The following is a 13,355-nucleotide window of genomic DNA, read 5'->3' on the forward strand; positions in this document are numbered from 1 at the left end:
TAAACTTTTAGGTTACACTAAAATATTCAAGGGGGTTGGGAATCCAGAGTATTTTTAAGAAGGGCTGAGATTTTACAAATGTAAAAAAACTGGAGAAAGTTTTTAAGATAGATGATGATTTAAAATATTTTCTTAAGGAAACAGTTCCATTCAAGTATATAATGTGTTCTTTGGGATTGATGCTATACCATATTATGTGAGGAATATATGTGCTGTTTTGCATCATGAAAACCCATTCTTCCCCATGATTCCCTAGAAAACTCCTTCAAGCCTGAGATCAATCATTGCCTTCCTGTGGAGGCTTTCCCAACTCCCAGAAACCAATAAGTGATCCTTCATTATGTTACCATAACACTAGTACCACTTCTAAGAAGTAATGGTGCATGAATTTTTGAGATAATATTGGAAATTGGGTTTGGAAAACTAGATCGATCATATTGTTGAGTTTAGTTTTTGTCTTGTAATCAATAGCATAAAAGGGAAGAGAGTTATGTTTTATTTTTTGTTGCAAATGGAGATTTAAGAAGATGTAATTTAGTGGTTTAAATAATTTTTTGGAGATATCATTCAAGCAACATTGATTTAATGCCCACTAAATATAACAAAATCATATTAATTGTGGGGAAATGAAAAAAATAGTTCTTATTCTTTAAAAAAAATCTTATGATCTAGCAAGCTAGGAATAGAAACACAGAAAAAAGTAACCATAATGCAAGAAAAAGAATGGGAAGTACATCAACTTTGAAATTAACTACATTTTACAAGCTGAGGGATGGTTCTAGTCTTGGAATAAATAGCAGAAACTATGAAGAATGTGCCAAAATTCTTTTTAGCTATACAACATGTATCAAAATTAGGGAAAAAAGAGAAAAAAATCCTCTTTGAAAAGAAAATAAAAGACCAAAAATAATTTAGAAATGAATAAACTATAGATAAGGCAATGTTTTATTATAGTTAAAATAGGATTCCATAGGTTTAAGCTATTGGCAGTCAAGTAAAGAAACATTAGTTAACCAGTTTATAAAATGGGTTCAAAATTTCCAAATCAAAGAAAGGAAAAAATATATATATATAATGTAATATATATGTATATTACAGGCATTTAAGGCATAAAATAACTATTAGCCAAATTAAAAAAAGCTTTTGAGAAACTTATTTCTACAAGCGCTCTTCAGAAACATACCATGCAGAATCTTAGAGGTTTTTCCATATACTAACCCTCTTGTCCTCTCTAAACTTTATTAAAGGGCCAATGTGACTGTTGAGAGAATTACTTGTTTCTTATTCTGCAGAATTAAACTGGATTTAATCATCACCTCATATATAACACATCCCTTTCCCCTACACCCCCCACCACACACACTCTAAATTTAATTAAAATAACTGAAATGAAACTAGAGATAATTTGTTTTTTAAATAGACTGCCACATGCTCCATTTACATAAAACCCATTAGTTTGCATTAAATACAAATTAGCTGCTGATATGAATTAAATCACGTATAAATAGTTCAGAATAGCCGCAGAACCAGGCATTTTAATTAATATAACTGTTAACCAGATTTATTTGTAAGGTAATCAAGACTCTTACTCATTTATTCTTTAGTACAATAGGCCAAACGACACGGGCTGTCCTAGAACAGGCCATCATTTCTATAGGAATACAAATCCAGGAGGAAGATGGATTAGGTTCTCCAACTGCAAAGTGTATAAATGATGAAAGCATGCCAATTTAGAAATTATGGCATCTGGAGGATAAATGCAGAATGCCTTCAATTAATTAACACATAAAATTTCTTGATCACCTGAAATATCCAGCTTTTTTTCTCTTTCCATAGCTTAGTCATTGTCTAATTTAAAGCAAGATTTTTAAGACTTACAAAATACTTTTCCTTTGCTGCTATTCTTATTTGGACTAATTTATGCATCACTAATAAGTATTTTATAGTTATTAATAACTTCCCAAACTAATTAGTATTTAGAGTTTAGCAAAAGTGTCTGTTAGTCCACACTCATTTTGTTCCAGGTAACTGAACCTTCAAGTGACTTAATATACTCAGATTCACATGGTTAGGAGCACAGAAATGAAAACCCACATGCTGACTTCAGGCACAGCTAGATCCAATACTCTAATTAGGTCGCGAGAAGGAAAATGGCTCTTAGCCTGTCTGAGGAATGCTGTTCTCTGTGACTCCCTTTCTTTGGCGGGCTCTGCCATCGTGGTGGAAAGATGGCTGCCAGCAGTTCCAGGCTTCATGTAAGCTCTTGACAACACCAATTTTTTTCTTAATACTTCCAGCGAATGTCTCTCAAAATGAGCCTTATTTGCTTCGATAATTTATGCCTCTCCCTATGACAACACAATGGAAAAGAGAACAGAATGCTCTGATTCACCTCAGTTATGCACTCACCGCTCCTGAAGCTGCGGAAGGGGCCAGTTCCAATTGAATCATAGGAATTAAAAGGCGGAGGATGTTTTAATAAAATAAAAGGTTGGTTGCTTTCCTAAAAAATTGGTTGGGGAGGAGCACCCAGGTGGCTCTGTTGAATGAGCTTCTGATTTCGGCTCAGGTCATGATCTCAGGGCTTGTGAATTCCACCCCCAAAGTTGGGCTTTGTGCTGACAGCTCAGAGCCTGGAGACTGTTTCTGTGTCTCCTTCTCTCTCTGCCCCTCCTCCACTCTCACTCTGTCTCTCTCTCTCTCTCAAAATAAATAAACATTCAAAAAAAATTTTTTTTAATTGATGGGGAAGAGAAATTGACATGGCAAATGCAAAGAGGATCACATATCCATTATAGTCCTTGTTTTGATGATAAATTGTCAGTCTTTTTCAGTCACCTTATTTAGGCCCTGATTTATCAATCGGTAAAAAAAAAAAATCAAAGGTCCACAATCAATATTTACCTACAAAAATCCCTGATGCTAGCAACCACAGGACTTGTAAATGGTATCCATGGATATTCAGCAAATAAAATACCCATACAGAAAAGCCTTCATCAGCCTTAAATCATGCTGTTGGTCACACAGTATTAAAATATAAATGCAACATTATGTGCGGATTCTGACTGAAGGTTAGAGAGGATAAACGAGACAGGTTTAATTGTCTGTAACAAAAGTCCTGGGCATATGTAAAAGAAAAATATCACTTAAGTCATAATATTTAAAATTTTGACATAAAAAAACAGCATCTCCTAGTAGCTGATGAGCCTAAGTAATTGCTTATATTTTCTTCCCATTTCAGTAACAACATTTCATTCCATTGTACCCCATCCCCCTTAGTCTTAAGTGTCATATTTTGCATGACAAATATTGAGACACCAAAGAATAGGCATTCTTAACCTTTAACATACTATGAATCCCTTTGGTAACTTAATAAAGCCTATGAACACAATAGGATCTTTCTAAATATATTTTAAATTAAAAAAATAGAATACAAAGGAACCTAATTATATTGAAATACAGTTCTCTAAAAAATGAAATTGTAACATATGTTCTTCTGTAATAACTTTTAATAAAAAGCTATGCCATTGGAGCATAATAGATGATATTTGAAATATTATAACTCTAATATGATATTAAAATATCCAATATTTCAATTGGGTAAAATGTCACAAGAACTACTAATACTAATGTGGTTTGTGGCCTATATTCACAACTGAAGGAAATGTAAATTTCAGTTCAAGGTTACTGAAAATAAAGATGTAAATTTTCCCATCCTCAAACATGGACTTCTGCCAAAGGACATTTGGTCATGACTTGAAGGGAAAAAAATGTGCAAATCATGGTAATAAGGCATGCTATCCATCAGCTCTTGGACCCTTATTGCAATTTTCTTATTCATCTCTAGTTGATTCCCTGCCATATTTTCACAGTAGCAATTCCCAGTTTTATTACCCATTTCTATCCCAACCTTTCTCTGTGTGGTTAACTTTGCCTCCTACATTACTTACAGAATCAAAGCAAACTGTCATTAGTTTCCTTTCTCCATAACCTAAAATGTGTTGAATCTTTGTTTTCACCATTTCTCTTGAGTCTAAGCGTTTATTGAAAACCTATGCCTGCCAATTAATTGGTGCTTAATGAGAGAAATCAAGGAATATAAAGAAAAGAAGAAACGATTCTAGCAATCCTGTAGCCAGACCTCATCAAGAAAGGTAGATGCTATTTAGGTGTTCTATTCCTTGCTTCGGAGTATGCAGGGCCTCCTTTCTCCCATTAAAGATAATGAGAGTTGGGCTTGGGTGTGAAACTGTGACAATTCATTTATTTGAAGAGAGAAGGTGAGAAATACGGGATAGCCCAACTCTGTTAGGTGCCAGAGAAGCTGTATGGTGGACAGAGGGTCTCACAAAGGAAGTAGGCCTCTCCTTTCAACATCATGCTTCTCTTGTACACGCTGCAACAGAACGTACCCTAGTGTATCTCTTCCTTCCTGATGTTGTCTTTAAGGAACATTGTTCCATAGTCAAGAAGTTTATTTCTGTTTCTTTTTTTCACAGAATATTGATTTTATCATGAAAGAGAACGGATTTCCTTTATAGATGTTTTCACTGAAATATATGCACTCACACAGCAAAATGCCTAGAGATCTTTGGAGTCTTTCTTTCCCTTGTAGGAAAAGGAGTTGAATGAGATGATTCCACATTCAGAGTTATGATTACCACGTGACCACATGGGCCCTTTGTTACTCAATGTGTTTTCTTCTAAAGACAGGGGCATTTAAAGAGTCCTGACAACTTTTCAAAGTTCTGGCCAGATTAATTGTACAGACAGAAGTTTCACAGATATAATTTATCATAGAGAAAAGTTTAACTATTTAGAGGACCCATTTTCCCATATGATTTATTCAAAGATCTGTTTGGACCTACTATGGGAGAGTCTATGATGCTTTTAGTTCTATAGAAACAGAGTCTGGTAGTCACAGCTCATGCGTACTTCTTAATTGAAGTGTGTCCCCCCTGGCCAGCCGGAGGATGCATGAAGCTCGTCTGCTCACTACTCTGGAGTTCTGCACTTAAGACGATTCAGCTGTTTTCTGTCTCTGCTGCCAGTGTGCCTGCCTCCACCCAGTAACACTAGTCTAACCTTTTCTCGATTTCGGCCCTCTTGCTTGCTTGTTGTTCTATCACCTCCGGCATTTTTATTGCCTTCTGTCTTCAAATTCCATGAATTCCACTGGCTGATGACTTCTGCATAATGCCTTCTTTTGGTGTGACTCTCAACTCTGGTGTTGCCAGCTGGTGCCTGTATTTTTATGCGTCCAGTTCAAACCCTCCAAGAGAAATGGTGTTTTGGGTCAGTGAATCACCTTCAGTTTAAGGAGCAAGATGCCTAGGGACCTTTAGAGACTTAACCTGCTTGTTAGGCCTCTAGGGCCTCTAGGGCTTGTTAGGCCTCTAGGGCTTGTTAGGCCTCTAGGGCCAGGCTACCTTGCAATCTTCCATCTAAACTGGTCTCAGAGTCAAATTGCTGATCCAATCATCAGTTGCCACAGTGGTGGCATTATGTGGCAGAAATCATACCAACAAGAGCCCAAGAAGCTGCCAGGAATAGATAAGGGGTTAAGACAGGCATTAGATATGTGTCCTTTTTTATAATTTCAGGGAACAAAATATTCTGTATCCTCCAGAGTTCTCAATTTTCCATGCCCTCACCCTGATAAGAAAATATAGGAGCTTTGGGAATTAATCAGATTAGGTATTAAACTGGCAGTTTGTTTTGATTGCTTATTTGTTTCTATTTGTTTTTAATGTCAGAACTGTTACTCCTATCTCCAATTTAAGTTTTCTAAACATTTCATCCTAGTGCTGTGCTTCTCTGTGTTTAGAACATGTGAAAAGGCTGAAGCCCATTAGAACCACGGACTATGTCTTATTTATCATTTTTATTTCCAGTGTCTACTATTGTGTCTGATACAGAGACTAGTCACAATAAGTATTCTATGAATGAAAATAAGCCTAAGCAAAATGAATTACAACAAAAATCTGTTAGCAGAAAAATACAAATACCCTGATTGCCTGCAGTTTGGGATTATCCAACTAAGTAGGATACATCCACTTAGTTGAATATTCTGTCTTTCCAGAGACGGAATTGCAAATTCACCTGTGTAGATGTAGATGTTTGCATTTATTTTTGGTGCATATGTCATCAGTCTTTGAACATATACTTTTTCCATCTTTACGTTTCATGCAAAGTACATTGGAAATATATTTGGTGTAAAACAGATGTGTTCTTTCTTAACTGGCTGAAATAAATTATACCTGTGGGTAAAGCCATTGTATTTTTTACATACGGATGAGAAACATTTAATTGTGTGTGCATGTGTGCATGTTTATACAGAGACATGCATATATCAAAAAAGGAAAAGATTGGAAATGCTAAAAAGCATGAAGATAAGATTGGTTCAGGAAAATAAACTAGTTTATCCTCTTTAATGCTTACACAGTATGCTATATAATGCTAAAATGACATATTTTCCACTGTGTATGAGTATTAGGTAGCAGGGTACTGTATCAATAAGGAGATGGATGCAGGCAGTAGTGCCTAGAAAACTCAATCCCTTCACAGCCAGCTGACCTTATGAGTCAGAAGGAAATCAGTCCAGTTACATAAAACATTGGCAGAGCATGTAATAACTGAAGTGGCACTAATACTGAAATACAGCAAATGCTCCAAGTCCTTTTAATATCAAAAGGAGGTCAAGCTTCCAGATGTTTCCACTGATTCATAAATAATTGACTACCGTTACAGTTACACTGCATTGTAATGGAGTTAGGCCATGTAGCTAATATTAGTTTGAGTTGTGTAAAATAGCTCAACCAATATTTAAGAAAAACTTAAAATCAGCTTAAATATCATTTATTGATAAAGATGCCTATAACATCCTTTGTATACTAATTTGTCTTTCTGTCCAATGCAGTATTTAGACAGTAAAGCCTGTCAAGTAATAAAGTTATTAAATAGGTCCAAAACTCCAAGTCTTTCTTGAGCCCAAAGACTGTCTCTGAACATTGCAATGCATGTCAAAAATGTTTCTTCTATTAGCAATACTTAAAATCTACATATAATATTTGCTGCCTCTCCCTGAGGCTTGCATAATTACTGCATGTCTTTTCTTTTCTAAATGGTTGTCCAAAGGTCTCTGGAGACAATTTTTTTTTTCAAAAAAGTAACTTCTGTTGAGTTGTTATTGGTTTGGTTTTTACTTTTTTTAGTCTGTACTCCACTGAACAGTCCTGCCCTAGAATTTATCTGTCACACCTCTGGCCACATCCTTCTTCAGTCAAGCCTTAATTAGCATTTCGATACTTTCTCCATAAAGATTCAGTAAAGATTCATAACAGGTGCCTGCATAGCTATTTTATATTGAGTAGTCAAGAAAGTCTGCCTTAAGGAGGGGACGTTTAAGCTGATATTTGCATGATTAGAAGTCATGCAAGAGTAAGGAAGAAGAAAGTAGAGGGCCTTATGGTGAGAGTAAGTTTGGCATGGTCAAGGAACAGACAGAAGAGCAGTGTGGCTGAAGAGTGCTGAGCAAGTATCATAGTGGAGAGAAATAGGGACAGGGCATGCACTGGCCAACCATGAGAGTTTGGAAAGCCAGGCTAAGGCATTTGAAATGCACTTTCCACATGATGGAAAAGCCCAATGAATTTTACAGAGGGGAAGAACATGTAATGATTAATATTTTTAAAAGAACACCATCCTGCTGAATGGAGAATGGATTGATTACAGAAGAATAGAAGTAGGGGCAACTAGGTAGAAGACTCCTGTGGAAATTCAGCTCAGAGATTGAAGGTAGTTTGAACTAAAAAGATTTGAAAATAGAAATAGATGAATTAAGGATTTTCTTGGAGATAGAATCAACCAGTCTTGCTGAAAAACTAGATATGGGAATGTGGGAAAGGGGACCAAGGATGGCAACATGCAATATTTGTCTTGAGCAACTAAGAGGATGATGGTGTTTTAGTCGGTGTTTCCATGTGAGTCCAAAGGCAGGAAAGAAACCAAAGACCCAGATCAAGGTAGTTAGGCAGGAGTCGAGTTCCTCTTACTCAAGAGGGTGTCAGCCCTTTTGATCGATTCAGGTCTTTGGCTGATTGGATAGGACCTACCCACATCAGAGAGAGTAATCTGCTTTACTCGGTTTAATTTCATCCAGAAATACTGTCACAGACACACCCAGAATAATGTTCGACTAAATGTTAGGGCATCCTGCGTCCCAGTCAAGTTGACATATAAAATTAACCATCACAACCTGTTCCGTATCCATTTTTTATACCTTTCATTCTGTTTGTATGGATTCAATGCAGATGCTTCTTTCTAAACGCATACCTTCCACAGATGCACTGGGTACATCCTGGTCAACTATTCAAGGACAGCTCTCCTATAAATAAACAATAAAGATTTCACTAATCCTCCCCCAGCTATGGTTATCTGCACAGTTGCTAGATGCGCAAGGGAGGTGAGTATAGCCAAAAGTTTGAGGACAATGAGATACAGGGTTTGAGATGATGCCAATACTAGGGGACCAAATTCCATCAAATTCTTCTAATTAGATAGAAGATTATATTATGGAGATGGGGTCATAAATGTTTGGACCCAAGTCTACTTATAGTAATTCCACGCTGTGGATAGTTATAAGGGTGCCAGTAATTATTCATTGTTGTTCAATCCTGTAACTAATTACCTGGTCCCTTGAGTATATAATTAGCATAAATGTATATTGTATCTCCAGAACTTCACATTGCCTGTCTGATTGGCAGAGTAAGTATCATCATTATGGAGGAAAGACCAAGTGAGAGCTTCTGAAATTACCTAGTAGACCCACTTTCCCTTGGCCAAAATAGTAAATAGGAAGCAATAGAGCATCTCAGGAGGAATAGTATTGCAGAGATTAGTGCCACTATCAAAACTTCATTGGATTCAGGGATGATATTTTCCATCATCTGGCTCTTAAAAAAAAGACAGATGGAATGTGGCAAGTGACAGTAGACTAATGCAAACTTCACCGGATAGTACTGCCAGTCACAGCTGTCATGCTAAATGGGTCCTTACTGGAGCAAATCCACAGCCTCTCTATTTTGGTATAAGGCTATTGATCGGGTGGCAAATGCTTTCTTCTTTAACCCAAACAAGAGGGAAGGAAAAGGCAATTCACATTCACATAGCAATTGTAGCAGTTCAGATTCAATGTATTGCCCCAGAGTTATTTTATCTTTTCTGGTTTTTTTATAGAAATATGGTCATAGAGACAAGATCATCTTTACATTCTACAGAACATCAGGTAGTCTACTGTATTTATGACATCAAACAAATTAGATCTGGTAAGGAGTGGAAATCCCTCTGTTCACCCTAATAAAACACTTCTATGTCAGTGAGAGGGATATAAACCTCCAGTAGGTCCAGTGCCTCCCATATGAAAGAAGGTCTTAGGGTCTAGTATCTGGTGGCATACTGGGTTATGTCCTCTAAAACAAAAGACAACTGTTTCACTTTGCATCTTCTGCTACTAAGAAAGAGACACAGTGATTAGTGGGCTGCTTTAGATTTTGAAAGCAAAACATACTATATTATAAGACATAGTCAAAGGGTATATTTAAGGAATTCAATCTGCAGATTGTTAGGAGTAGATCCTTGTCAGAATGTTTAATCCCAAATTGTGCATCATTCCCCAGTGTCATTAAATTCTCCACTCTCCAGCTTTATTGTCTGTATCCTTCAGGTGAACATTCTCATTTCTATTCTGACATGTTCCCTGTTCCTTCTGTACCTGCTGGTATAGCCAGTTGCTAAAACTCCTCAAGCAAATAGGCTTGAACAGCAACGGCTGCATTTCTCAGCATGGCTGTGCGAAGAGATCTACTCTGGTTATTGGCCTGAAGACGATGAGGAGCAGTGGGCACTAATCCTGAGGGGAACAAGCATCAGCTTGTAGGGCAACTCCCTTAGATGTGGCTATTACATGTTTCCATGGGAAAGGAGTCTGCTGCTGCAAAGAAGAGGAAAGAGGTTGCTTCCACCGTCCTAGAAATTTAAGGGAATCTAGGAATTCATTCATCTCAGCTTCCCCAGTCAAATGACCTCATGACAAGTCTTAGAGTCCCTATATTTTTCTGTTAGAGACCTGATTTGATATGGGAGAGGTGTTTCAGGTATGTATTCAGTGCAGTCTGATTTCTGATTATAGGACAAGTGAGTTTCTTAAAAGCTGCTAAAGAGGTCCCTAGACTTCAGTGGGCATTTGATTTTCTTTAGTCTATTAGTTTCTTCTGCAAAAGATTCCAGTGCTGTTAACAAAAGCCAATTCTTTTAATTCTCCACAATTCTTATAATTATCTTTACTCCATAACATTAAAGAGCAACTGCCATTGTAAAAAGTAGCACCTTACCTTCTATCTGAACTTTATCCTATTTAACTGTAGTTCAAATCTTTAGTAATTGTGAAGCCAGTATATACCATTGACATATCACCCTGCATATCAGCAAATGAATTCTTAAAGATGCATGAGTTTTGTCTTCGATGGTTGTTTCTGATCCCAGTTTTAATCTGATTTCCCAAGAAAGCAGAGCCTGAACCTTGAACTTTCACTAGAGTTCAATTTCAGGGAGAGGGACTGAGAGGAAATGAGAAGCGAGACAGAAAAAAGGAAGTATCACTAAAATGATGTATTAGTTAGCTGGCCACCACATTGTATCAATTGATTGGTTGATTTCACTTATACCCTCTTTTAAGAAGCCATGTAAACAACTACTTCTCAGTTCAGTCTATATTCAGAAGAAGAGAGAAAATGTATTAATCTGGTCCTGTATCCTATATGCCACTCCACAGGCCTCCTGTCTTCCATTGGATTGAGCCACAGAGTTTTAACTCACACACATCTTACGGAAAGGCAGAGAACTGCTATCTTCACTAGTAAATGGAAAAGTGTGACTATTTTAAACTATTAGAAGGCATGAGACATTTATATTTCTCTATAGATCTTATCCTGTTTGCATAGACAGAAAAAAATAAAGTAGTGTCCTTTTTAACTGCAGAAACACCCAAAAATACATAGATACACAGGTATTCAGTCAGAATATAGTCAAAGGTGTATATGTGACTGTGTGTTTGTGTGTGTATGTTCATGCCTGCATATGTGTGTATCGTAAATCTCTTTCTCTGAAAGACCTTAATTAATCCTCCATGTTTCAAACAACGCTAACGACATAGATGCAGGTCCCGATTAATTCTAATTTATAGTACTTGTCTATAAAGAAAGATAATTATTGATTTTTGCCTACATAAAAATTAATGGCATAAATACTATACATGAGTATAGAATAATTTTCAACATATAATACATGTTAAAAAGTATATTGTGTTTGGTAGTTGGATTTGTATTAGACTGAATAGTAAAATATTGTCTACATTTTTTTTGACAAATAAATGCAGTTGACAGCTGAACAATGTAGGAGTTAGGGATGCTGACCCCCAATGCAGGAGAAAATCTGCACTTTTGACTCCCTGCAAATTTAATTACTGATAGCCTCCTATTGAAGAGAAGCCTTACTGATAACATAAGCAGTCAATTAATGCATATTTTTATGTTAGATGTATTATACACTGTTTTCTTACAATAAAGTGAGCTAGAGAAAAGAAAATGATATTAAGAAAGTCTTAAGGAAGAGAAAATACATTTGCAGTACTGTACTCTAAAAAATTCAAGTAGAAGTGGATCCACACTGTTCAAACCTAGGTTGTTAAAGGATCAACTGCATTTCCAGCAAGGAATAAATGATGTGTATATGGAAAAACAGTTGAAAAAGTAGACTGCCAGTTACAAATGAGGTAAGGGCCTGGGAAACTTTTTCAACTTTATTTTTAGATAATATTTTTAAATGTTTAAATTGTCTTCTAGACTTTTAGACTACACCCTATGGGAACATATTGAGAATTAAAGAGAAGCTTTATGACAAACTCCCAGTAGAATTCTGCACCAAGAGCTATAAAAAATGATGTGAGAAAGATGGAGAAGTGAAAGTGAGCAAGTGTCAAGATGAACAGAATTTTGTTAGAGTCCTAACTTCAATCTGGAGAATTAGCAAAATCTTCACTGTTACATACAATACATTTAAAATGCACATGGATTTTACAATAAAATTTCAAATGATTAGGTTTATGGATTCCTAGTTACTAGTTACAGGAAATTTTAAGCAAGTAAAACAATATTAGACTGTAAATGGTATTATTCAATAGAGATAACTTAACCTGGACATGCAAATAATTCAGGGTCAACCTAAAAACATTTTTATGGCTCTGGGAAGTTCTTAAGCCATGACATTGTCAAGTTGATATAAAATAAATCCTTTCTACATGTTCCTTGGTTCTGCCACCAAAATGTCATGCTGGTTGAGGCTAACAACTGACCCCATAAAAGTTTCAGTCTTAAGACTGGGGAGGAAATTTGCCATTTAGTTTTCATATGGTTATTAATGACACATAACCATGTTTTTATATTGGTTTTTTTTTTCAGAGTTGGAGAGTAACAAACAACTCTTTATTCTTAGAAATTTTTGATGACTTGTGTTTACAGGCACCTAAAATAATATTTTATTGTGTCATGCTATCAGATGTACCAAAATCTGAAACTGGTAGCTCACATACTGTGTTTAACAAAATCTGAATACCTTTAGCAACAAATAAATCTCTACACAAGGAAAAGGCTGTGTTTTCAACATCAAATGACCTTATATAGTTATCCTATACCAAACATGTATGGTTTTCATAGAATCCTAACTATAATTAAATATTTATTATTTTAGATTGTACAGGACATACTTTAGGCTGATTATTACCTGTGGACAAAGTTACCATCATCTAATTACTTTATTCTATACTCCGAATTGATAAGTCTCTATTCTTTGTGTTTTGTGCCATTCATTATTTTATATTGGGTTTACTGCCAAGTCATTCTCAATAGAAATTCTTCAGGCATCAGTTTTTCCAATAACAAGTAATATTTTTATGATGAATTAAGTATTTTAAATAGATTTACATAAACCTATTTTTAAGTTAGTTAACATCAGTGAAGAAGTTTATTATTTTAAAATTTTCTTTACAATTTCTGTTAATAAATTATTTGGAAACAAACGTCAAAAGCTGAAAAGGTGACATTTATAGTATATATAATTCACATAACTCTGTGAATTAATATATACCTATATAAATGGGTACTCACCTCAGTATTTTTAAGCAGTCACAATGCTGTACAATATCATCTTTTAATATATTTACAGATAACTGAAAACATAATAGTGATTAAATATTCCATGTGAATATCAGTGGTTCAAAAACATCTTTGGCAGGGGATGGT

General features: G+C 35.7%; 2 long non-coding RNA genes across 2 annotated transcripts in view; one reads left to right on the forward strand and one right to left on the reverse strand.

Annotated features, from left to right (window-relative positions):
- Positions 1 to 1,545: 1,545 nt before the first annotated feature.
- LOC115293619 lies at positions 1,546 to 2,296 on the reverse strand. Its single transcript, XR_003909530.1, has 2 exons — positions 2,095 to 2,296; positions 1,546 to 1,746 (listed from the first exon to the last, which is right to left on the reverse strand). It is a non-coding gene; the product is annotated as an uncharacterized LOC115293619 (long non-coding RNA).
- A 117-nt stretch (positions 2,297 to 2,413) lies between these two features.
- LOC115294895 overlaps positions 2,414 to 13,355 on the forward strand; it is a 94,394-nt gene continuing 83,452 nt past the window's right edge. The window contains exons 1-2 of the long non-coding RNA XR_003910212.1: positions 2,414 to 2,490; positions 9,238 to 9,326. This is a non-coding gene — a long non-coding RNA (uncharacterized LOC115294895). The remainder of the gene's footprint in view (positions 2,491 to 9,237; positions 9,327 to 13,355) is intronic.

The sequence above is a fragment of the Suricata suricatta genome, chromosome 6 (assembly GCF_006229205.1).
Source record: "Suricata suricatta isolate VVHF042 chromosome 6, meerkat_22Aug2017_6uvM2_HiC, whole genome shotgun sequence".
In the NCBI taxonomy this organism is placed as follows: domain Eukaryota; kingdom Metazoa; phylum Chordata; class Mammalia; order Carnivora; family Herpestidae; genus Suricata; species Suricata suricatta.